The sequence below is a fragment of the Schistocerca serialis genome, chromosome 3, assembly GCF_023864345.2.
Source record: "Schistocerca serialis cubense isolate TAMUIC-IGC-003099 chromosome 3, iqSchSeri2.2, whole genome shotgun sequence".
Classification (NCBI taxonomy): domain Eukaryota; kingdom Metazoa; phylum Arthropoda; class Insecta; order Orthoptera; family Acrididae; genus Schistocerca; species Schistocerca serialis.
The window spans coordinates 651,106,623-651,134,383 of NC_064640.1; the positions used below are offsets into that span (position 1 = coordinate 651,106,623).

The 27,761-nt window shown below is 39.1% G+C and overlaps 1 pseudogene; it reads right to left on the bottom strand.

Moving 5' to 3' along the window:
* Positions 1-824: 824 nt before the first annotated feature.
* The window catches only part of LOC126471075 (rab GDP dissociation inhibitor alpha-like), an 82,975-nt pseudogene continuing 56,038 nt past the window's right edge, over positions 825-27,761 (bottom strand).

Below are 27,761 nucleotides of genomic sequence, written 5' to 3' on the forward strand. Positions count from 1 at the left end.
AGGACATTCGACTTTGGTACTTCGAGCAGCAATGTTGACCATAGTGCTGCGGTGGAGTAATGGCCAGCATTTCTGTCCAACGGAAAATAAGCTGAAGATATGAACTGAATTTGTGTTGGGGAGGGCATTCGACTGTGGGGGTTCATGCAGTGAAGTTGACTACCGTGCTCCGGTGAAGTAATGGGTGAGCATTTCTGTCTAGTGAACGAGAAGACAAGGAGTCGAGCCCTGGCCGTGACACAAAGTTTAAGTCATTTCTATAGCTTCCATCATAATCGTAAGTTCTTTACTTGGCGTAATCAGTGCTAAATACGATCTCCTATGACCATACGGATACTAAACTAGTATCAAGCTCACAGACCACTGTTTTTACGTTGACAAAATTTTACTTCCACCTTAAGTAGTGTAATAAAACAAAACTATGTCGTGCGTCTTTACAATCTGTGTTGTTTATGCCTTAACTGAAGTAATACGTTTCAAAGACGTCTCTCCACAAATAAATGTTCCTACAGGCAATAACTTAACAACCATTACAGAACAATCTTCCTTTTATTGCCTAGAAATATTTTATCTTATACTGTCAAAATGAACTTTCACAGGCTAGAATGATTTTCAGTACCACATGAACAGAATACAGGACTGCAATCTCGTAGCTGCATAAGACCTACACCTGCCACTGACATTCATACGTTGTAAACTATTACAAACGGTACAACAAGGGCTAAGCAGTTAAAATACGTACAATACGAAAATTTGAATTACTTTTAATCAGGTATGTGCAGTGAGTAACGTTCACAGAAATATGAGCACCAGTTCGAAAGTACTTACTGTTTCTCGTCACCAATATCAAGCTTAACTTCTGAAGAATCTAAATCTACACCTGCAGCTCAGCAGATAATGTCCACCACATCCAGATAAGTTGTTCCAAAATTTGTAGTGGCATCATATGATGTGCAAATAAATATCTGCATTTCACTCTGTTCGGAATGCAGGAGAGCAGTGTGGGTTACCTTCCATCAGAACGATTGCCAACAATTAGTAATAAAATGACATTTCACAAATATGAAGACATACTCAACTTAAATGATGCTCCTTCTTGGGAAACATCCAGCAGAATGAGGTCTTTGAAATTATTGTAAGTCTTCTAAAACATTGAAGTCCTGCCACTGTGCCTCTGATAGATGCCTACGTAGAGTCCAGAGCTAGCCCACGATGCCTACGGCGCCCAAGTCTCGGAGACGACGGACGAACACTGCACCATGTAGACTCGGCGGTAACTAGAGACTGTACACGACTCGGCGCTCTGAAGATAATTGTCCGCCATAGCTCTGTGTCCTCGTACTTATCGAGGCATCGACCAATCGCTATCCACATACGTGATGCCGATGGGTTGACAGCTGTATCCCCCGGCGGACCTCCCTATAGTTCGTACTAACAACCCATGGAGCTAGTGCGCTACGAGTGTTTCGAGCGCGGCTTATCGATTGAGGTGCGGCGCTCTCTGGAGGCGTGAGTACCTTCACCATACACTCCCCACGTCTGTTGACTCGTAGTAACCGCTTACACCGGCAAATTTTTGATATATAAGACCAAGAAAATCCAGAAAAGGTCGGATTTCTGCTTCGGGTTGGCATATTCAACGGTGATTGAAACCGTAGCAGTGAACTAACACTTGGCTGTTTCCTGATGAGTGAAACAAGAGACACATATATGTATGTGTGTTGACAGATCATCCCTTGTATTTGGTACTGATGATCCTTGAGACAGATACAGCGAGTGTCTTGGCCCGTCTGTTTTCACCTTGTCAGGGACATACGATGATCCGCAATACACTTTTTTACAATGTGCGACTTCTTCCCCTGATCGTACGCTAAAAACGTGGCCGTCTTCCAAAACAATTTTATTGAGTTTCTTGTCAAGCATATACGTACCGCCGTATATTGCACTAAATCGAGTGAACCCACGAGGTACCTCTCCAAGACTGTACATAGGGTGCAGATACCGAGATCTTCCATACCGGGACAAGGAATCACTATACAATTTAATCCTGCGAATTGTTTCGATTGCGCTACAATGCAAATAATCATCATCTCTGTACAATGCTAATGCGTGTCCCGTAAAATCTTGGGTGTTCTCGTCAAGACCTAATTTGTCATACAACTGTTGCATTGTACATGTATTCTGATCTGTTTCTTTATAAGTTTCCGGATCATCTTTTTTAAGATTAACGTCATATACAGGACACTTGCGAAAACACGTTGTCTCAAACATTTCTATCAAATCAGAAGCTAATGATTCTTTATGGTGACACGAACCTTCAAAATTTTGCCGACTCTCTAACCACAGGTACTCTCTACAGATTTGAATCCAAGATATGGTGTAACTCCAGTATAGATCAACAACTTTACTAGGGAGTCATTTGCCCTCAAAGATTTCGGGATGAGATCCACATTCCAGTCTCTAATTCTTTCGTAGAGTTCAGCTGTCCACTTAACTCCACATATGGCTGCGATACGATTTTCTCGTAGCACTGGTGCCCCACACAGGACGAAAATTTTGGCTTCCTGACTACCTGGATTGAATTACAGTCTGTTCAATGCAGTCGTTTCTTACTCGGACGAATCACCATTAACCAGCTAACTCAGATAGCCAGTGCGTATATTCAACGTGATTTTGAACTAACTGAAATACACTGGTTTTCAAAATTAAAGCAACAAATCACTGTTTCCCCGTCCTGTGTCTAATTCACTACATAATCAAACAAACTGTCAACAAATGTCCGTACGTTCGTATTCTGCACGGAAGATAGCATTCCACCCAAGGAACAACCATGCCAACGATGAGGTCAGGGCACCAATCCAACGGAATGGTGTTTGCAGAGTGTTCACAATGTACAATCTCTGTTTACACAGTCACAGACGGAGCTCTGTGGCACAGAGAAGACGCCATCAAGACTCCCTGCGCTAGAGGGACATAGAAAAAATGGTTCAAATGGTGCTAAGCACTATGGGACTTGACAACTGAGGTCATCAGTCCCCTAGACTTAGAACTACTTAAACCTAACTGACTTAAGGACATCACACACATCCATGCCCGTGGCAGGATTCGAACCTGCGACCGTTGCAGTCCACGGTTGTGGACTGAAGCACCTAGAACCGCTCGGCCACAGCGGCAGGCGGACATAGAAAGAATGGAAGCAGGACAGTCGAAGGCTCATGTGTCCCGATAGCTTATCGCGAGTCGTTCCATGTCTATAATAACATTTATCAGTTTAGGCTAAAAGCATTTGACCATTAAGCAACACCTGGGTAAACATAAGAACAAGTGCGCTACTCGGTGACCATCTTGGCCATGAATTATGTTAATTTTAATGTCAGTTACAGTCTATTAACTTATATTATAATGACAGTTATCGGTCACAAATTTTTTGTAAATCAACAAAACAAGGGCCCAAGTGAGTGGTTTGTTTACATAAGGGTCATTAAATGAGGCTGAGGAAAGTGGCCAGTTTGTTTACATAAGAGAACAGTGGGCCCTTTTGTCATGAAACTCTCAAAGGTTCACTACCTGTGTTTTGCGTTTTTGCACTCACAATCGTTGAGCAGAGAATCTGCTGTGCATTATTCAACCAAGACTGGAAATAACTGTATCTGAGGAACCTCTTTGGGCTATAACGAGACAGGTGGTGAGGGGTGACCAAAGAGTGGTCAAGGTGGCCTGTCATTTACTGAGAGACAAAGGAAGCGAATCCGCAACCATGCTGCTCTTGTAGGTATATATCGTCTGAGGAACAATGTTTCCCGATTATTTTGATATGAATGCTGCTGTAATAGTTCAGTTTGGCGGGTCCTTGTGCCATGAATCATGTGGGCTCTGGGTCACTTACAGGTGCTTCAGGAGGAATAGATTTACTTATGGTATCTCCTTTTCCCTCTTTAAAATGTTGTAGAAGTGTTTTTCTTTTTATTGCTGTGTAGACTGCTGATTGAAATTCTCAGTTTTGTGATACTTTGTTTTTGTGGCTAATCACGTGTGTCGTGAGTAAGCAAGATACGGTATGAAACAGGTCGAATAAATGTTTCCAGTGTGCCCTTCGTAATCCTCAACGCACTAAAGAACCGGTTTTGACATTTATACCGATGTAGCCTGCTGAATTAATTATGCAGTTTTGTGTTGCTTTCTTTGTGTGACGAACTACGTAGATTTCGAGTGATTCCATTGTGTCTCTTTCCCCTCTCTGAACACTACAAAAGGGGTTTCGTTTCCCACCCATCTAATAATTATGGCGTTCATTGCTAAATTTCAGAGAGATTTTTTTTTCTGAAGAAACACGTGTAACGCGCCATGTGCGAGTCCATAGATGAAGCAGTGATATGAAATAATTTTAATTCAAATCCAAGGATGAGATATGTTGGCTCATTTTGAACCAGCTATCCTGTGTGTGTTGTGTGTGTTGCGTGTTCGTGTGTGTGTGTGTGTGTGTGTGTGTGTGTGTGTGTGTGTGTGTGTGCGTGTGTGTGTGTGTATAGTACCATTGTTTTGATATTCTTTCCTTCCCCTGTATTACTATTACCAACCGTTCCTCCTATTACTGTCACTTAATTGAGAACCTTCTAAGATTCTTGTACCTCAACTCTCCTTTGCCCATCTGGAGCGGGAGTTTGTCCTTACTATTGGTGTAATCTGTCACATAATTGATAAAGGATTCTAATAAATGACTTTTTAAAAGTGTGCCTTGTTGGCTTAATTTTTGTTTCCTGCTTCGAGCAACCGTTATAGACGTGTGGCATGTTGGATTCCTGTATAATGAAAGCATGATAATTTTCAAGGCTTTATTTGTTACTCAATTCCTACCGCACTATCACAAAAAGAAATGCGTGTTAGTGTTTCCGTTAGGCTGAAGTTCGCAAACGTCCCAGTACTTCAAGTGTGTTTTATCTCTCCTGTTATGAACGAGACAGTATCAGAATGCTGAAATGTGTATAAGTGCTGATAGCTCCATATGTTCTTTAGCCTAGCCAACAGAGACCATAAAGGGTCGACTGTGGGGAAAAAATTTTTGTAGCTGCAAATTGGTAGGAGGAAGTGTTAGGAAGAACATACTAATATTCCTGATCAGAGGGGTGGGAGCGTGGGAGTAGGTGAGCGAATAAAGGCCACTTTTTTTAATATCTCCAAAACTGCAACTTCTAGCGAGAATGAAGCGGTAAAAAACTCGAACGATATTAAATTTGCTACAAAAAATGTCCGACCTATTCCTTCTCTAGCACTAATAATTTCCGCGTTGCAGGGGATGGAAACACCGCAGATGTGTTTTAATGGTTCAAGATGCAAATATATTCTGAAATGAAGTTGATTAACAACAAATATTAATCATATCTAACTGCAGTATAACCGCAATCATAGATAAATTGTGTTCTGGCGGTGCGACTAAGTGGCAAGAGGGGGGGGGGGGTTACTGGGTTGGGGTGGGTGTGTTGCAGTAATTATTTAAGGGAAGGCAGGTCGTCAGATTGTGGTCATGCAGTTCCATTCTTTGTAGATCTGCCAACTGTTAAACTTCTGGAACAGTTTATCCCTTAATACGTTTCTCCTGCACTTTAATGTGGTACACATGTTAAATAGTTCTTAACCTCCTTCATTGAACAATAAACCTTAACTGTATACAATTCAAATACTATTTCTAATAACTAACGATATTTCCATCCCTTGAAATGCGGAAACCCCTAGTCCAAGAAGAAAAATTTATTAATATCTTTTTCGGAGGAAATTTAATATCGTTTAATTTTCACCTGGGAAATATCTTCAATAGAAGCCGCGCTTTTCGAGATGTTAAAAGAACGTAAAGTAAAGTCTTTAAACACCCCCTCTCCCTCCAACCCCACCCTCACGCCCACGCATCACCGCTCAGGATTTTTAGTATGTTTTTCGTTACTCTTCCTCCACCACTGTACAACAATTGGCGACTACACAAATTCTTTCCTCTATTTTCCTTGGTTGGCTGGATTAATTGATTTAAATCGCAATTTGCATACTAATTTTCTTTGTGAAGTTTTTGTTTCATTGAATAATTAAGTAGATTGCATATCGTTTCCGCGTGTCATAATTTCTTCCATCTTTTTGATTTATAGAATACTACGGGCTACTTGCAAAATTAAGTGTAAAAACTGCGCTCTTAGATATCACGTAAATATGATTTATATGTCTGAAAGGAAATTGTGGTGTCGTTTGCCACAGACATCACAGTGGTATGGTAGTACATAGTTTATAGGTTGCCACCAAATATTACTAGTACCGCCACGAGAGGCAGCCACACAGCAAATGTGGCATCCAATGGGCGGCCGCTACATATCCTTGGCGCAGGCAGCGACTATATCGACGTGCGTAAGAGGCCACCGGAGGCTGACAACTTTCTTCTCTATGGAGAACGACACCCCTGAGTGTACAGCCTCTCTCTATCAGTGACTCCAGTATTATGAAGTGGCTAAGAACTGGAACATCCTGGACCTACTATGAATCTGACTGCTCGTGAATTCAGCAACTCACAGAGTTGAGTAAATACTTTTCACATAACTGTTGTTGTCTCTCTCATTACCTGCTTCTTGCCACATAACACACGTATCGCTGCAGGATATAAAGCAAATCATGCTTGGAGAATGTCGACTGTTCATCACTAAATTTATTTCGCAACTACAAATACAAGAAGATCTCTAGGGATAACTTACAAAAAGAGCAAAAAAAGAAGCAACAAACTTCTGCTGACGTACATGCCGATTTTTATGAAGGAGGCATTATGGACTGTACATTACGAGGCATTATCTCAATGGGTCGTACGATGATTTTTCTTTAGTTTTTTGAAAAGGAGTGCTCAGACGAACTTACTTTCACATATCTGAACTATATTCATCGATATGGTGACCAAATCTTATTGTTATGGTTTTTGCAATGTTTCTGTTGTGATCAGTAGTGTATTGTGCATTCTTTCACCTGATATTCCTGCTCTATTCTTTATAATTAACAGGACTTACCCAATGAGAAAAAGTATCCTGAAAAATAGCAGTACCTCGAGCGTACGTAAAGTCATTTCGTCGCCAGATCTCATCACGGGAACGTTGCTGTCAAAGCAGCCTTTGTGTCACAGGCTGTGGACGAAGCAAGAAACGAAATTCCCTCTCTCGCGTGTATGCTACAAGGGACATTGGCGGCAGTGGACCTAATAACCACCCTTCATGGTTGCGGTGGCTGGCTTTGTGATATTGTCAAAGGCATAATCCTGTTATGGATCGCAACAACAGGTCGATATACGGTGATTGCGTGTAGCAAGTGGACAAATGCTATGTCTCTGATGGTGACGTTAATACTATATTTCAGTGTTTATCGTAGCGAATCCTCTGTAGTATTGACAAGCGGGAAGAGACACGTAATGGTCCAGACGTGAACCACTTTCTGCTGTAACGTAGCAGACTATTCCAGGCCTTCATTCCTTATAGTGAGGTAGGTGATCTTAAAAACTTGTATTATTCTGTAGCCGGAAAGGAGAGAAGTTTTTTGCTCGCTCGATTTCGTAGCTGCCGTTGTACACTTGAATAGCGAACCTGCCTCGCATACGATCGACACGTATTTTCACACTCCCTATTAATCTAAAGAAACATTATTAAAATTTATTCACTCTTCTTCATACTCCATACACAGATTTTTACTGATATTACAAGTATAGTGTAAAAATCTCAGTTCATTATCTGAATCACTTTCGGAGACATAATATTTTACTTAAAACCCATAATAATTTTTGTGGTTCTACCAAACTGAGCTTGGATTTGTGAGTGTATTCATGTAAAATCTCATCCGAAACTATAAGTAAAAAGATTCATTTCATAAAAATTGTTTTTCTAGAATTTTCTTTGCTTTTGATACAACAATTGGTGACGTAAAAGTAGTCTCTGTGAAATTATTATTTAATTATGCATTTTTTGTGAGTGATGTAGAAAGAGTGACAGAGTTTATGGAGGAAATACGAAAAGTACGGATGCCTTATCTTGTTGAAGACTTTGTAATCCCCTTGACTGGGTCTCAGTACCACTAAAAGTATATTTTTCAGAATAAATAAAGTCACCTAGGATGTTTTAAACATACTATAAAACAAAAATCACAACAGTGAATGGTAACAGATGGAATACATAAGGTATTTACGCAACTTACGTTACAAGCATACATGAAGAGCTGAAACGCTCAAGTCATACAGCAGAGATCGTAGATTACGTCCTTTAGTAAAACCAGCAAGAATTACTCCACAGGTACAATTTATTTTTTTATGTAAAAACAAACATTAAACTAAACGTGTGGCAACTAGTTACGATTCCAAGTAAAAGTCAACCAATTACATACGTAACAGAAGCAGTAATACTCAGTATAGCATACATTCAAGTTATTTAAATGGAACAAATTTTACATACTCTGAAAGCCTGGAAATTATAAAAGAAAATATACAGCGAATAAAAGAAGTAAAAGAATGACTCTGACAATACATAAGACAAAATCAACAAACAGTTAATTATAGAAATATGTACTGATGGAAAATAATAAAGAACGTACTGTAGCAGGATTATGACAGGATATCAAGACACAAAAAAGCAGATTATTGTTTGTGTAAAACCTGATAAATCAGACTACAGTGCCGGTCTGGCGTACAATCGGTAAGGAAATACGGTGTACGCTAGGTAAGGGAAAAACAACGTCTCAGAAAAAGAAGTGAAATGAAACATGAGTCGAAACATCATACTGCTGCGAGAAACAAATTAAAAGCGTAGTTTCTGAACTGAAGTAGTTCTTTTAACATGAGACCATCTTGGCAAATAATGTGTCCCAAGTTTTCGAGTTCTTCCAGCACTTGAACATTTAACCCTTTTTTCTTTCTATGTAGAGTCAACATTCCGTCTACGCATTTCGCATTGTCCCGATTGCGGAAATGGAGTTATGAACACTGTCATCCCCCTTTCCTAACAAGTGTTCCATGCACTTCACGTTAAAGATCCTACCTGTATGTCCAATACAGAACGCTGGGCACATACAACATGTAACAGTGGATCCTATACGATACATCACCTAAATAAGGTACAAAAATCAGTTTCTCTTTATTATTATCCCCATTTTGACAGTTACCTAGAGTGGTGAGTTTTTATTAATTCTGAATTCAAAACTTTTTCCACTATTGAGGGTTCATAAACGGTATTACATGCCAGTGATTTAATTACATTAATTTCTTTCTTTAAGTGGTAATAAAGTTATGACTACAGAGCAATGAATAACTGAGTGAAAGAAATCTGTCTTCAGAGACTTCACATGTGTTGAATCAAGGTACGATTTGAATAGCGCTTGCTTCTTTCAGAAAATATTAAAACATATGTTATCATTTATTACGATCAACTTGAGATCCAAAAATGTAGCTCACGATTTCATTGTGCAATTCGAAAATGAAACTAATTTTCTCATGACGATTATTAAATATTTCAAAGAGATGGTCCACTCCATCTTTAATACCATTGTATAAAATGAACATATAATCCACACATCTCGAGTAGTACTGAATGCCTAATTCTGTAGAAGCATAAATCTTAAATAGTTTCCTTCTTCTGAATTTATAAAAATTTCTACTAGAATGCCTGCTAACAGATCACCCATTGCAAGGCCTTCTGTCGCTGGAGCAATTTTTCATCACAGTCGATGTAAACCACTTTTACTAACCACAGAACATCTTTAATTTGTTGATCTATTATGTCTCTTTTATAAACACACAGGTTTTTCTCCATGATTTTTACAGTTGTTGAACTGGTGCATTAGTGTACAAATTATTAATATCGAAAGATATTAGTCTTGTCTCTTTCCTACAATGCAAATTTTTAATTTTGATTAGCTTAATTTGTTTATTATCTACTGAACAATTATTTTGGGAAAGTTTGATTTCTTAATCTTTCCATGAAGAAATATAATTCACGGTACCCATTGTAATAATGTTTACTGTTGGATGAATTAGATGATTTATTTTAATGACCGTGAAGTGAGAACTTAACTTAGGATACTGTGAATTCGTGTTATTTAATTGTACCCCGTGCTAAGGCTGTAACAGAAGTTTGGCACTACCTGCGGGACACCTGATTTCTTTTTGTAAAGTGGGCATCATCCACTCCTACAACTAAAAGAAAACATTATTTTTCCAAAGAAATTTAAAATTTTGCAGACATGTTCATTTTTACTGGCAAATACTACACTACTGTACATAGAGTGAAGAAAGGGAGAAAGCTTCATGTCTTGGAAGAACTGGGAAATGATATTTAAATCGACACCCTACCTGCAAACAGGCGTTGATATACACCCTTTAGGCGTTCTAAAAATGTTGTGTTGTGGACATGTTGGGAATGTGGGTCTCACGGAGAGCGTGCACTGGATAAGTCCCTGCAGGCGCACTATCCTCTGTGCCCTCGGTGGCTCAGATGGATAGAGCATGTGCCATGTAAGCTGGAGATCTCGGGTTCGAGTCCCAGTCGGGGCACACATTTTCCACATGTTCCCAATGATGTATATGAATGCCTGTTTGCAGCTAGGGTGTCGATTTAATTATCATTTCATTCTAGAGAAGCTGCACGGTCATCAACGGTATCTGTTCTTTCGAGAACAGATACTACCTTCATATATAGAACTAGAAAACTTTAGACTTATGATTAGTGAAAACGGTTTCATTTCAGATGAAGACATACAAAGTATCCTCTACCCTTTTTGTTCCACTGCTCGCAGTGGCTTGATGTTTTGGCCTGTGTTCCTTTTCACTTCCATTTCGAAAATGTTGTTTTTCCCTTTACTTGGTGGACACTCAATTACCTCATTGGTAGTATGCCAGACTGTCACTGTATTCTTTTTATGCAGGTGTTACATAAATAATGTTTTTCTTTTTTGAATGCTGCAATATCTTGTCAAAATGCTGCTATAGTGCATTCTTTATTATATTTCATCAGTACACATTTCAGTATCTAACCATTTAGTGATTTTGTGCTGCATATTGTCGGAGTCATTTATTAAAATTATTTTACTCCTGTCATATTCTCTTTTATAATGTCATTCGTCTTAGCGTATGAACAATTTGTTCTACAGTAACTACTTTAATACATATTTTACTAATGTATTACTGCTTCATTTGAATATTTCATACTGCTCAGCATTTATCGCATTACTAACGCCATCCAGTTGATGCGCTCTACACTGCTTTTACTTAACATCGTAACTAGTTGCCACACACTTAGTTCAAAGTTTGTTCTTACGATAAACAGTACCTGTCTAGTAGTTCTTGCTGTTTTTCACGAAGGACTTAATCTATGATTTCTGCTTTTTGACCAGAAAATTTCAGCTCATCATGTTTATTTATAATTTTAACATAAGTTATGTAAATACCTTTTTCATTCCATGTAATATATTTCACTGCTATAATATATTGGTTACATCAGATGTTCATTTTCTAATATGTTTAAGAAATTATAGGTGACTATTCATTGTGCAGGAGTCCCTTTAGGTGGTACTGAAACCCAGTCAAGGCTAACTACAACAAACGTTTAGCAACCAACTGGCTGTATACATCGTTTACTGAAAGTTTATTTGCATTTACAGCTGTAGGTCATGTTTAAAATTGTGAAATTTCTGCCTGTCTAAGTATTTAAGTCTGTTGGAAAATACAAAGATGCCAGAAGAAAAATGTGTAACACAGGTATGGCTACCCCTTCAAACGATGTTGCCAAGAAAGGGGACTACTACCAAACTATGTATAATGCTTCCCTATGTCAAACAGTAGATGAAACAGCCCAAGAAATATGAAAGCTTGATTCAAAAAATCATTTTCGATAGAGTTAGTGCATTAAATAAAAAAAGACAGTATGAATAAAGGGGCACATTAATTGTGTTTAGAACTAACAAAAGTCTTTCTTTGCATTTTAATTTTCAAATAGGCATTATATGGCACTTTATCATAGAAAAGTTAAATTATTGTAAAGATGTAATTTTTGGTAGGCAAGAAAAGAAAGTAGCTAAACACAGAAGCATTATACCTAGAACAAAATATTCCACAGCTGTTGGCTTCCAAAAATCTCATCACCAATTTGACATTCAAATAACAAAGAAATAAATGTTATTGAAGAGGAGAATACCATCTTGAAGAACGCCTCAAATACATTATAACGTAATGCAAAAAGTTACATATCAGAATCTAATAGGAAATCATTTTGTAGATCTTAAGATTCTCGTCGATAGTATAAAAGTTGAAAATTCCCAGAAGTTTACAAAAGATGACAACGATAGTAACATCCTTAGTAAAAATGAATTTAACAGTGAGTTTTCAAAAAATAAAGATTTAAAAGTAATCAAGTATATTATTGCGAAATTTAAGCAAAATGAAACCCTTATAACAAAATTCGATACAGGTAAAGCTGTACTTATGGCCAGTAAAGATGAATGTGTCTGCAATACTTCGAAGTTCTTTGAGGAAAGTGATGTTTCCCATTTGGAAACAGGTACATCTTGTACCTTACAAAAAGAAAATAGGTGTGCTGCAGCTAACGCCAAAAATCTGTTACAGGTTTTTAAAGGAAATAATTGATTAACATGAATATACAGTATCCTAAGTTATATTCTTGCTGTACAGATAAAAATTATACATTTCTTAGAATAATTATTCGGTAGCTAATCTCAATCCATGATAAAAAAAATTGAAAGTTTGAGATGTAGCCATGGGAAAAAATTAATATCTTCTTACATTATTTAACTGTACACAAATCTATCAGTACATACAAAATTTTTGAAGAAAGACCTGTGTACTTACAAGAAAGATATAGTGGACGAGCAAATACAGTTACTTCGAATTTGATGAAAATTGTTACAACAGCCAGATGACCTTTCTATCTGTTAGTGGACCCTCTAGCTGATATTTTTATAATTTGACTAGAATTAATTTTTTTTTATTTATGCTTCTGTAGAATTATGTATTCATTCCTGCTTGAGGTATATGGATGATATTTTGACTATATACAGTGCAACTAATGACGCAGCAGACTAACTCTTTGAAATGTCTAATAATCTTCTTCATGAAATCAGTTTCACTTGCCAGCTGCAAAATTAAAATTTTGAGCTAACCTTCTGGAGTTCAAGTTTACCAAAATAGATGAAAGACTATCTTTTGATATTTTCCGCAAAGGAACAAGTACTGGTCACAGTGCACCTTCTGATTCAAACAGTCCTCAGTCCCATAAGAAACTATCTTTCATTCAGCTGTTCACTGCACTGCACGAAGGAAATTAATGCAAAAAACGGTAGAGTTTAATAACGTTTATGAAACCTCATTAGTGGAAAGAATTTTCGAAGTGAAAACTAATACATGATTCACTGCTCTAGTTAATTGTCAAAATAGGGATAATGGTAAAGGAAAATTTGTTTCAGTGCCTTATTTAGGTTTCTCCGCAAATAACACTATACAAAAAAATTAACCCAAGTTTTAAAAACTTGAAATTAACCTTTACGTAGCTCAAGAGTTTACTGAATTGAATGTAGTTATGTGTCAAGTGTTTTATGTTACACCAGCTGGTAGGGCCTTTAACATAAGATGCGAAGAACACCAATTAGTAAACAAGGGTACCAGTGTTCGTAATTACTCTTCCTGTATTCTGTATTGTCGTTTATCAGGGTTTACACACATAATAATCTTCATTTTTGCATATTGTAATAATTTGTGAAAATCCTGCTACAGTATAGTCTTTGTTATTTTTCATCAGTACATATTTTTATAAACGAGCATTTACTGATGTTGTGCTACATATTAACAGAGTCATTTTTAATTATTTTATGCTTCGTTCATTCTCTTTTCTAATGTCCTTGCTTTTAGAGTATGTTCAATTTGTTCAGTTTAAAACGCTTAAATGTATACCATACTGACGTATTGGTGCGTAAATTACTTATTTAGTTCAATGACTTCCCTTTAAAAAACTGTGCCTTTCTATTAATTCATGCTGTTTCTGACGGAGAACTTAATCTATGATATCTGTTATTTGATTTCAGCGTTTCAGCTCATAATATATACCTACAGATTTCACGTATTGCAAGTTATGTAAGTAACTTTTCCATTCCATGTACTAAAATACATGGTTTTAATGTATTGGTTATTTTAAATTTAGCTTTTTGGTATGTTTAAAACGTTATATTAGACTTTATTCGTTCTAAAGGAGATACCCTTAATGGTACTGATATCTGTGAAGGCTTGTTACAACAAACTACGATTGGCTGCATACATCATTTATTGAAAGTTTATTTACGATTGCTGCTTTCAGCCATCTTTAAACTATGTAATTTCTTGGCATTTATTCATAGTTTGGTTGATTTTATATAAAAAACTAGTTCTGTAAATTCAGAAACTCTTACCAAAATTGGTTTCCGTAACCCTGTTGGATGAGTTAAGAATTAGTGCAACTGTTGGAGGCCAGGAGGTTTTCCGATTAGCTGACTAAATAATCAGCTAATAGGAATCAGACGGCTCCTTCATGTAGTGTAGCGCTTTGTTATGCCGTTCTGCGATTCCTGAAATCGCTAGGAAACTGTTTTACCGTGCAGATCGTGTGGAACCGGGACGCAGAAATATCTACAGAAATGAAGAAAATCATTGGTTTTGCCGTTCTTTTACCGGAAATACGAAGCAAATACAGTTTTAAACATTTCTTTCGGAAGTGATTTGGATGTGAACTTTCTTGTCATACAACAGCTCTGCATGTCGTGTTTTGCGAACGTTCTCGCAACATTATGACAAGGTCTTCTTTTTAAGACACTGAAAGACTGAATGCAGTAACTCGCGAATAGATGTGGGTCAGTGACTGTGTATAATTAGAAATTAATGAGATCGAACTTCAAAATTCTGGTTGCTTTTTGTGTGATGATTTACATACAAATAGTAGCCAACTTACGGTGATAATAGTTTCCGGCAATAAATGCGGACTTGATGGCCATTTAAAAACTTGTCTCACAGCCAGTAAAGCCTTATTCATTGAACTTTTAACCTCGTTACTTAAGTTATTAGGACCCTGAACGCCTGATATTTTCGTACTAAGAGATACTGCCTTCACTCAATCCTGTACATCTTCAGTGAACGAATGAAACAAGAGGAATATGACGCCAAGCCCGGCTTTTGCTTTAGACGGACAATTCGCCAACCAAAGTACCCATCCGAAGGTACCCCAAAGCCCGACTCACAACTAAAATACGTGATTATCTCTTTCTATCATCTCCATGTCAATAGAAACAATCTTTGATTCCTCGCTAGTCTAACACTCATCGGAAGAACCACTCCGACGGAAGTAGATAAATACGGTCCCAGGCTGTTACACAGTCTAACCCGTTAATAAACGTAAATAAGGCCTCCTTTCGGCTGTTGTAATGATCTGGAACTGGCACAATATTTCAGAAATTCATAGAGTTTCATATAAGTGATACCGTTATTAATTGTTAAAACTCCATGTATTAATAGCTTAGCTTCGAATACGCTATCACGCTTTGCTATTATTCAATTACATTCCCTAATTTTTCTTTCTTGTTCCCCATTCTTCCATCTTGCTGACAGGAAACAGGTATCTACCAGCACTCCAACTATACATATTCTTGCTCAGGTTGTATGAAATAATAACGCCATCATCCAATTCTTTTCTGTTTTGATGAACTGTGCGTCCATCATCAGGCGCTAATGGCTTTAATACATTAATTACTTCTCCTTTTGAGTGAAGTGATGCAAAATGTTCTAAAAAGCTTAGACGCTATGTTTCCAAATTAGAGGATAAAATAACGTAACATATATTGAGAAACAGTGAAACATACTGACAGTTCAGACTTGTATATATCAAAACCCTTCACATATATGGCTTAATATTAGATTACCAAGGATATAATTTGTTATGTAGTGGCAGATATCTCAGCTTAAATAAATTCAGATATATCAGGCACCAAATTTAAAATGAGTCTCCATAATTACTAATATAACCATGGCTAGGGAAATAAATCACTTTCTTCCTTTAACATGAATTCAAGCTTTATCATTTTATTGAAGTATATTTACAGTTGTTCCTACAGATTTAGGGTCACACCATTAGGTTAATTCTTTAGCACTACCAAACTGTTCTGTACCCTGTTAAATAAGTTTTTGGTTTTCCGAGTATGCTGTGCAATGATTTTTCAGTGTTGCTCAGTATGAAGTCTTTCCTGTGTTCTTGTAAACGGATTTTGAATCTTCTGTTTCTTTTCCCTACACAACAGGCCTGACAACTGAGACATGATATCAGGTACTAGTTGTACTGCTTACCATGTAGGGAAGGAGGCAGAAGTTTAAAAAGGCCTTTCCAAGGACACACGGATACCTTCACACTTAACCACTTTGAAAAATGTCTTTCTCCAGTATATTCTGAAAACCAATCACATCATTAACAGGACAGAAAACAAATTGTATCGCCGCACAATCAAACCAATGGCCAGACTGTAAATCGGTTACAATAAGTGGAAATATACTCCGTAAAATCACAATGCCCGAATCCGTGTTAAACGGATATGTAGATTTCGCTAGCCATAGTTATTTTAGTAATTATAAAATAATTAGATCTGTGCAGACTGATTTGAGGTGCAATTAAAGAATAAAGAAAGCAACATGTGCTAACATTAAAATTAAAAAATTTCTAAATTGATTTTTCGGTAAGTTTTCCACAGTTTCTCATCATATTTTCCGCTATTTTATTCGAAAATTTCGAAACTTAACCGCTAACCTCCTCAGAACAGGAACGTACGGTTCGTATTGCCTCAATCAAGGGTATTAAAGCACATTGCATCTGATAATGTACCCACAGTGTCAGAAATGCATCGTGTGATACAATAAAACATAAAAAATAAATAATGATAAAGCATACTTCAAGTAGCAACTGAAGACAAACAACTGAAAAAATTTTTAAAAAATATTTACTTTTCTAAATGACAATAGCATATTTTGGAAAGATGTGTAATGTAACGTCGTGTAGAAAAAATTATGTTGGGAACATTGTTGTAGGTAACATCATTTATTGGTGTAAAGAGATAAGATTGTCGGTTAAGTATAACCAAACATATTACTTATATTTTGTGTGGGCTGGTTCTGGTAAATTATGTTGTGTCATTTTGTGCTGAGGAGTGTGATTTCTGGTGTGGATGTAAACTGCGTGTTATTTTTACGTGTTGGTAGATGTGGGCTGTTGTCAATTTTTCTGTCTCCTGTTTGTACTTTGCTTTTAATTGAGTCACGTAATTTGTGTCCTATATCGCTATTGTAACCATTGATTTGTGCCATGTTGCTGATCATGCTTAGCTCCGCTAATTGTGACTGAAGGCGTAAATATTTCATACATCCGGTGTATTATTTACAGTGACGTTCAATGCTGCAAAATTTTTAAGACTAAATAAATATTTTTTATTTAGAATTTAAAAGTATAAACATGAAATGGTGAGAAAGGCAGATTTTATGAATTAAAAGTGGTATCCTTATTTTGACGTCTACGATACCGAAGCAGTTGGTAATGTCATGCTATGGTGGATATTAGAGTCCTCTCATTCTTCTCGAGTTGGTCTGTCTGAAAACTGATGACTACTCTTGGGTAAACAACAGGGTTAACTGTGACTATGGAAAGGAAAGTGGGGATAGGGTGTATGTGATGTGATGATGATGGGAACGGAGTTTGCGAAGAGAATTGTGAAAGCATGGAAGCGTTTCAAGGGTCGAGGTAATGAAAAATGAATTTTCTGTGCTGTTAGTGTGATTTCAACAGGAGAGGAATTACTTAGCTAGGGAGAGTGGAAATAAGACTGAACATTGGTATCTAGGAGGGAGAGGACGACATGGGTATGTTGCTATGTTTGTGTGTTGGTGATGTCATTCATATGAAATACAGAGCAAGTGTTTAATTGGAGAATGAGATGTCACTGAAAACGAAAGATATTTTGCTGAACCGTGTTCACAAAACGAAACACATCGTCTGTGGCTGTGTTGGTAGGGGCGAGGGGAATGGTGCTGGATGTAGAGATGAGGTTCATCGTCCCGTTAAATTTATCTCCTTGAAAAGTATTGCAGTGTTCCAGACTTCATTGACAATGAAGCACTGTGGAGAGCAAAATATTCTTTTCTGGTTGTGACATTCACTTGACAGGAAGTTAACAATATGTATCAATAATCTGTCATTAGGTGGGACATATGACTTACTTTTTAAATTATACCTTATCATACACGCATAAAAGGTATTCTCTTTTATAGCTGAATACATTTGTATGTAACACACATGTTTCGCCTATTCGTGATATGAATCTTTACTGGCCTATAGTCCAAAGTAAATTATGTAATTACAGATACTTTGACATGAGATCTAAAATAGTTTCTGGCAGCTCATTTAAATCCACTTATAGTTAGAAATAAACAATCTTTTATTGCACCACTCACATTCATCTTATGTCCATTTGTTGTTCTTCTAAATACATATACTAGAGGTTTCTTCCAGTTGACACGTCACAATTAAATATTTTCTGTAGATATCCTATACCGCAACACAATGCATGTTCTTGCACACATGTGGTGCAGGTGTGGTTAAAAGAACCAGATTGAGGTTGCCGGTCTCTCCTGGCCACCACACTCCTCAGATTTAAACCCAATCTGATCCGTGGGATGACCTCGATAGGGCTTTCTGCGCAATGGATTCTCAACAGAGAAACATAGTGCAGTGGGCCACGGCACTGAAGTTAGCATGGCTCCGCATCCCTGTCGGTACGTTCCAGAACACCATTAATTCTCTTCCTGCGCATCTCACAGTGATCCATTTCGCAAAATGTTTCAGGCTTTTGTCAGATGGCCAGGTTAATGTGACTGAACAGTAAATGTTTCGTTTTTTCTTTTGTAGTGTTCTACATTTTTATCACCAGTCTGTAAATTATGTAGACTAGCTCTTGATGCAACATCTATGGCTCACATGGTCTCAAGAAACATTGAGTATAAATACGTAACATATAATAAAATTATCGTATGACGTTACAAGTGTGATTTTATCTAAATTAAGTTATCAATACTCCAACAAATCACATTAGGCAGAATTTCATACGCTGTCTTGAGAAAATATTTCATCGCGTAGAGCAAAAGATGTTTATCATCTGCAAAGACCTTGCTCTGGATTCATGAGGTAAATATTTGTTACCGATTCCTATACTGAACACGTATTGGCACCATGAACACTTAGACAACAATTATGGAAATTTTGAATTATAGTTTAGTATTATTACTGATAGTAAAACATTAGTACATTACGTCATTATTGGGATAGATCTCCACGAACGCATGAACAATAGGTGAGTTTTGTTGTTTTTCTGCCAAGACACTTTTGCACAAATAGCCTTGCAATCCGATAAAGGAGTTCCCAGAGAACATCGGATGAACGCCACACTGAAGCATATATCCCAGAAAACATATTAAGTAATTTTTTTCTTTTTTTTTTTGCAAACAGGGCCACCACCTTTACTGCCTTAGTATGATAGAAGATAGATTCCTCGGTCAAAAACTGAGAGGTGTATAGGCGGATAGTATGCTGTCAGGGGTGAAGAAACACCAGGAAGAGCTGAGGGCTTCCGTGGGGGTCACGCCCTTGGGAAGTAGGTGGCAGTGTCCATTACAAGCTGGAGAGTTTACCCATGACTGGCTGAAAACAGAATAATGGGGTGTCGTGATGGCGACTGCCAGGCCCCAGACCGACACGACCATGGGCACTTGGGATGAACAGAGTCACGGTGATAAAAACACAACTCCCACTGTTAGCCCAGTATGACGAGTGGGCCATACAACGTGTCCTCAGGTTCACAGCAAGAAGCTGCCCTTTGATGTGAGATTTTGAGTGAAACGATACTCTGGGTGTGCGAAAGCATAGGCTCCAGAACCGGTAACATATTTAGACAACATACCAAAAACACCACTGAATGTCACTTTATGGCATGAGTGGTAGCCCACCAAGCCGACGCTGAGAGAGTAGGATTTTCCTCCATTCTTATTTTCCACCGACAGCAAATCGCACTTGTGGAAAGAGAACGGTTTGTTATTACTAAATAGCCTATGATATAGGTCATGACTTTCGCTATTTAGACTGAAAGGGACAATAGAGCAGTAGCCTGGGAGCAGAGTTCTCATGGATCTGCTGGAGGGAACATGACAGACCATTTGCCAGTGTTGGTGGCAAATCAGTTAATAAGCCAGACGTTGATGAGTTTGTTTCTCGACATTCACTATCATTCGGGCTTACAGTGGAGAACACTGCAGTCGCTGACTTTCGGGTTTTAGCGGACGGGTGTGGTCTGAGAGTCTGGAAAACGGTAGATTCACGCCTCTGGACACAGAGTTTCAGAGACAGATGGGCTCAGAGGATCACACACCCAGTCAGTGGGGAAGGACAGCCCGCTTTAGTTATGCCACTATGGTTCATTGTCGGCCACCACTGCTTACGTTAAGAACACACTGCTTCATCAGCATGACAGGGATGGACAGGCTTGATAACTTTTTAATTTGTACGAAAGCGGCGAACCCTCTACCTGTCGCTCTGTCCCAGTGAGATGCTTGTCCTCACTTCCTGTCATCTTTTCACCTTGGGATCACCACGTACCCGTCATTAACCTTTTGATTTAGTAATAATGATAGTGAATCATCGTAACCAAACTGACACCCCAGTCCATTTCAGAACCTTGTCAACATCTGGTTACTCTCATTAATGTGAACATCTAAGTACTACATGAATTCATATTGTTAGCAATTAATTTTTGATTCCTTCAAGATATTCCAGTTGTGGAACAGATTATAAATACACTTTACGCAACGTTTTTTATTGTATAGTACATGAATTACGTGCCCATAGGCAGGATTAATAGAAATTTCAGTGAGACCTACTCAGAATACAGTGCTCATGGCCCCGTAACAGATCGCGGTTTATTAAATTCCATTGTATACTTTAATTAATCAGCGCTAGCTGTTGAGGAGAAGTGTGTTGCTGTTACTGTATCAGTCAGATCAGTCAGGTGTAAAACTGAATGCCTTCCAGGATTTTTGGAGATCCTTCCACGACACGATAACACGAGGACTTTTTGATTGTAGTCAGATATTTACAAAGTAGTAGGGAGAGACAAGCAAAGTCTAGCTTCACTAGAAGATCAGGCAGTAAAGAATAAATGATATTTCTTTAACTTTAAATATAAGATAGCCTGTATGAAATAAATAATACATGTACACTTTCTTTCCAGCTAGCATTCCATTGTTTATATACAGAGTGGAGAAATATTGGCGCACTTGCACTTCGCAGCGCGATTCCTCACATACCAGCTATACAAAAATGTCTCTCACAAAATTTCGTCCTGTGGGTATTTCCAGCAGTAAATGGATGTTAAAATTGATTTTGAAGTCAGTCTCGACAGTGGTGCCAAATTTAGGTGGTATCTGATGGTGTATTTCTACGATGTATGAAAGCGAACTGCGTTCTAAGTTTACACAGGACGAAAGTAAAAGGAGCGTTAACAGGAACGACCACAGATTGGTGCCACCAAATGTGGTTCGAGTATATGTGACGAGGCAATACCCGTGATTGGAATTTCATCATTTTACGAAACCTCTCTATATGAACGACTTTAAGAACGGACTTTATGCAAACATATGAAGCGATAACAGACCTAATAGGGATGAGATTACTTTACAGAAGGAAAATGAAAGACACGTATATTTTGAAGACCATGCAGTACGGTATGGGATATGAAGAATGAGAAAGCATTCCGGGCACAAAAGAAGACAACTGTAGCCGATATTACCCCACCCAGATAAATCCACTGTCTTTTACAGCGAAAAGACAGTTTGGGTGTGGCTATCTGTGAAGAAATTGAAGAAGCGAAGGAGAGAAGACGAAAAATATTAGTGTTTACCAGTCAAGTGTTTACGAAGTAAGAAAATAATTATTCACTGATAGAAATAGAGGCCCTCACCATTTTCTGGGGATTCTAGAACTATATAAATTTTATGTATGGAAGGAAAACACGAATGTTCTCAGACAACAAGAAATTTCTGTAGGGGAGCAATGTTCAAAATATTGTACTGATTTTCTTCTAATTCCTCCTCCTTAGTTTATGTCAAATCTATTGGGGCACAAGGTAGTGCAGAGGACACAATATTCATTAACTTAGGGACGTATACAACGGTGAAATGTCATCCCTGTAGGTACTCGTATAATACTCATGGTGCTAATCTTTCATACGCTGTCCGTGTTATCAAAATTTGTAATTCCTTGTAGTCTGAGAAGGAGGTGACACGAAGAGGAAAGACACGGAGCAGACATCTATACGACATTTTTACCTATTGGAGAAAGGGGTACTATTTCTGTGCCAGGACTTGTGTGGGATAGGATGGTTATTGGGAATATGAGAAAAAGTAATAATTAAACTCATATCGTATACCTAAGTGAGACATGCGTATGTTTGGCTGGTAAAATGATACTTGAAATTATGGGCGACATATTAAGTCTGGAGTATGGAAAGAAGAATCGGAAAGGTGTTAGCCATTTGCAAACCAAGTCAAAAATCAAAACCATTAATGATGCTGAAACAAAAAAAAATGTTCAAATGTGTGTGAAATCTTATGGGACCTAACTGATAAGGTTATCAGTCCCAAAGCTTACACACTACTTAACCTAAATCATTCTAAGGACAAACACAAACACCCATGCCCGAGGGAGGACTCGAACCTCCACCGGGACCAGCCGCACGGTCCATGACTGCAGCTCCTAAGACCGCTCGGCTAATCCCGCGCGGCAGATGACGAACCATGTGCATCTGTTTTCCATCATTTCAAAGAGATAACACAACTATTGGTGACAGATTTAATGCGACTGCTATCTCACATGACAGGACGGTATAAGTATATTTTTGTGGTAATAGAACTGGCCTAAAATACGAGAGCTTGGTGCCCTTGCGAAAAGCGAAAGCCAGGACGGTTTTGGACGCATTCCATAAAGTGAATCTGAAGTAGTTTGGGTGAGTGGACGAGATTACAGAGATGGCAGTGGAAAAGATTACAGAGAAGGCAGATTACCCAGACAACACCAGTGGCACAAGTAAGTGACAGACTTGGCCTTAAAGAAGATCAGAAAAATGGGACAAAGTGGAAGGGCAGAACGAATAGAAATGCAAAGACATAGAACTATGAAGTAGGGCAAAATGTTTTGATATGATCACATAGACTATCAAGCAGATAGAAGGCAGTGTGACAAATGTTTTTCACTGTATTGTAAACCAGTGAAGGTTCAGAGCCTTATCCATACCAACGTGTACGTAGAGACGGTCACAAAAGGCAAATATGGTGGAGAACAGCATATCAGTGGCATTGAATCTTTTAAAGAATGATGCAAGAATTGGAGAAATGTCTCTGGGGTGATGAGAAGTATAGGAATCAGAAAGGTTAAAATGGGAGTAATTAATTAGTTAGTCAAATGTGTGGCTCTTCATGTCGTATTCCGTGAGTGGAAGTAAATGTTGACATATAGAAAGGTAAGTACAGGGTATGGCTTCCGATATCTGATAAAAGTAGTAATAATATACACTCCTGGAAATGGAAAAAAGAACACATTGACACCGGTGTGTCAGACCCACCATACTTGCTCCGGACACTGCGAGAGGGCTGTACAAGCAATGATCACACGCACGGCACAGCGGACACACCAGGAACTGCGGTGTTGGCCGTCGAATGGCGCTAGCTGCGCAGCATTTGTGCACCGCCGCCGTCAGTGTCAGCCAGTTTGCCGTGGCATACGGAGCTCCATCGCAGTCTTTAACACTGGTAGCATGCCGCGACAGCGTGGACGTGAACCGTATGTGCAGTTGACGGACTTTGAGCGAGGGCGTATAGTGGGCATGTGGGAGGCCGGGTGGACGTACCGCCGAATTGCTCAACACGTGGGGCGTGAGGTCTCCACAGTACATCGATGTTGTCGCCAGTGGTCGGCGGAAGGTGCACGTGCCTGTCGACCTGGGACCGGACCGCAGCGACGCACGGATGCACGCCAATACCGTAGGATCCTACGCAGTGCCGTAGGGGACCGCACCGCCACTTCCCAGCAAATTAGGGACACTGTTGCTCCTGGGGTATCGGCGAGGACCATTCGCAACCGTCTCCATGAAGCTGGGCTACGGTCCCGCACACCGTTAGGCCGTCTTCCGCTCACGCCCCAACATCGTGCAGCCCGCCTCCAGTGGTGTCGCGACAGGCGTGAATGGAGGGACGAATGGAGACGTGTCGTCTTCAGCGATGAGAGTCGCTTCTGCCTTGGTGCCAATGATGGTCGTATGCGTGTTTGGCGCCGTGCAGGTGAGCGCCACAATCAGGACTGCATACGACCGAGGCACACAGGGCCAACACCCGGCATCATGGTGTGGGGAGCGATCTCCTACACTGGCCGTACACCACTGGTGATCGTCGAGGGGACACTGAATAGTGCACAGTACATCCAAACCGTCATCGAACCCATCGTTCTACCATTCCTAGACCGGCAAGGGAACTTGCTGTTCCAACAGGACAATGCACGTCCGCATGTATCCCGTGCCACCCAAAGTGCTCTAGAAGGTATAAGTCAACTACCCTGGCCAGCAAGAACTCCGGATCTGTCCCCCATTGAGCATGTTTGGGACTGGATGAAGCGTCGTCTCACGCGGTCTGCACGTCCAGCACGAACGCTGGTCCAACTGAGGCGCCAGGTGGAAATGGCATGGCAAGCCGTTCCACAGGACTACATCCAGCATCTCTACGATCGTCTCCATGGGAGAATAGCAGCCTGCATTGCTGCGAAAGGTGGATGTACACTGTACTAGTGCCGACATTGTGCATGCTCTGTTGCCTGTGTCTATGTGCCTGTGGTTCTGTCAGTGTGATCATGTGATGTATCTGACCCCAGGAATGTGTCACTAAAGTTTCCCCTTCCTGGGACAATGAATTCACGGTGTTCTTATTTCAATTTCCAGGAGTGTATAATAGTGATGAATATTAAGTAAGCGAGTATATGCTGTAAGCAGGATTATAATACCCTATAGTGGGGCAGATGGTATATCAAGAGAGGCGATAGAGATCTTTGATCTAAAGGAATGCACCTTACTTCAGGAACACTGGGAATCGGTCTGAGAGGGGAAGAATATTGGAGTGGGGAGTAGGAAGTTAGGAAGTAATATATGATGATATATGTGTTTCAGCCAAGTGGGCATAAGGAAGTGATATATGAAGTTAAATGGAATGGCAGCATTGAGAGTTCTTCCTGTAAATTGTTGACATATGGTAGAAAACAGAGTGATGTTGCTTATAGTGTACACACAGCACCAAAGTTATAGCCAAAAACAGCGAGCAAGTGTTTTACCTTAAAATTAGTCGAAGGATATTGAGGGACTAAATTATAAGTCGATTTATAGGTAATTTGCATGAAAGAAAATCCAATCAAAGAAGTGAAATGTGAATATTACGATAGTTACTTGCAAAGTAAATACATACATTTGTCATTTTTTGTCACATATAAGTAGAAGCGGTAATACTGATGATGAAGGGAACAGGATGAACTTATGAACGTGAAAGAAGTGCATAAACTGTCCGTGACACTACTAAAAGCTGTAGCAAAATGTAAGGAGAACAGCAGTAATCGACCCCACAGGCAACGTGGATCATTGATTATGATAATGAAAAAATATTAAAATGGGGTATCCCGCTAGTATATGCAGCTAGAAGGAAAAGGAAGGTAATACGGACACAGTGAGTTGGCGTTTCATATCGAAAATGTTCACATCAACGAGGTAGTTGGACTGGAACGACGACGCCAAGAATGGGACAGTCCCATGTATGGTACCGAGGATAATGTGGGAGTGACAGAAGGTTTAATGGAATTAATAGAGAAAAGGTGGAAGTGTGGAGACACACATGTGGAGGGAAGACCAAGGTTGGCAGCAAAGAGTGACTGGTGTCAGGTAATAGTATCCTCTTCTTTTATATGACTGTAAAGGATGATAATTAACACAGTCATAGAGACCTGGAGGAATTAACCTACAATGCATAAGACAAAATTACATACATGTAAAAGATTGCTTGAACAAAGCATGATTAATTAATCATTAAAAATTCTACTAATTAGTACTCTACTAACCCATAAAAGACATGTGACAAAGCAGAGATACCATTACGTTACAAAAAAATTTCAGTAACTCTCACTAGAATATAATAAGTATCCAATTCAAATACTGAAACTGTATAACAATCATTTGTATATTAATAAGTGTAACAAAATGCATATTTGTAATCAGGAAACTTGTCTAGTAATAATGAGTAACAGATTAGCCACATGGGAATTACTAAGATAAAGTTGTGTTATGAATATACTGTGCAGATAAGAGCTGATGAGAATGTCCTATGAACTGCACATTATGGTACTGCAGAGGGAGTCATAAGCAGAATGTGCTGAACCGAACTTGAGGCTAGCTAACAGCCTATCAGCAGAGCAGCCTCATCGTGAAGGGATCATCTGTGGGCGCACTTAGACATGGAGAGAGTCGCACATTTCGCACCCTTGGGACCTGAGCACATCACAACAGTGTTGGCAGTCCAGCTGGGTGGGTAAACGATTACATCATAACACAAGCGTGGGCACATGCCATGAGCTACTGCACCCCACCATGGAGATGTGGCATAAGGCTACGTCTTTATAGAGACTCATTGAGGAACCAAACAAGGGAACAACAAACGCCCTTCCCTTTTCGGAAAACGTGAAGACAGCCAGGATGCAACACTGGTATCGTAGTGTATTATATATTTTCTGGTAGTGAGAACTAATTCCCTACTTTTGATCATTCAATGCAGCTTCAAACCGCTTCCTATATTCCATCCTGAAAATTCACAGATAGCAATACCATGTGAAACTCTGACTTTATTGGATGACGTTTGCTCTCCTGTGAGCCCTCCGGAATCTTACTGCATTTAAATAGCAGAGATGTAACACTATCAGGTCAAAGAGTGCAGATGAACGCTTCACATGGCCGCCCTACGCAAGAAACAATATGATGAATGTTTCCTTGAGTGACACTCAGGCGCTAACGAAGCCAGAATTGCTGTCATCATCTATGGGGCAAATCTGTCACTCCAAATAGACATACGAGATGAAGGAAGCTTAACTTCTAGGCAGGCTACTGTCTTGAAAGGTGGATGAGTCCCTGCCTGTCTGGGGTGCCAAGATAACTAAATTCGAAGAGCACAGCTGCTGTGACAAGCAACGAGAATCTCCATGTGTCCCCACCCCTCCTCGGTCAAACTGAACCCCATGCTTTCACATACATTCAGGTGCCAGTGCAACACAATTGCTCTTGCGAGTGAAAATGAACAAGACAACTATCGTGTGATGGATGCCACTCATGCTAGGTGGAGACAAAATGTTCTTCTCTCTGGTAAATCGTGTGTTTCTATACTTCAAACAAACTAATACTTTCGGTCATATTGTATGTTTCATATTTGGTCATATGCTTCATATGCTATGCTTAAATATAGCAACAATGCACTCAGCCATTCATTTGACCCGTTTTGTCTGTAAAGGATAGTTGTATCTGAGACACAGATGCAAGTTACTATAGCTATAAGCAGCATTTATAAATGTGGTAAGGATTTA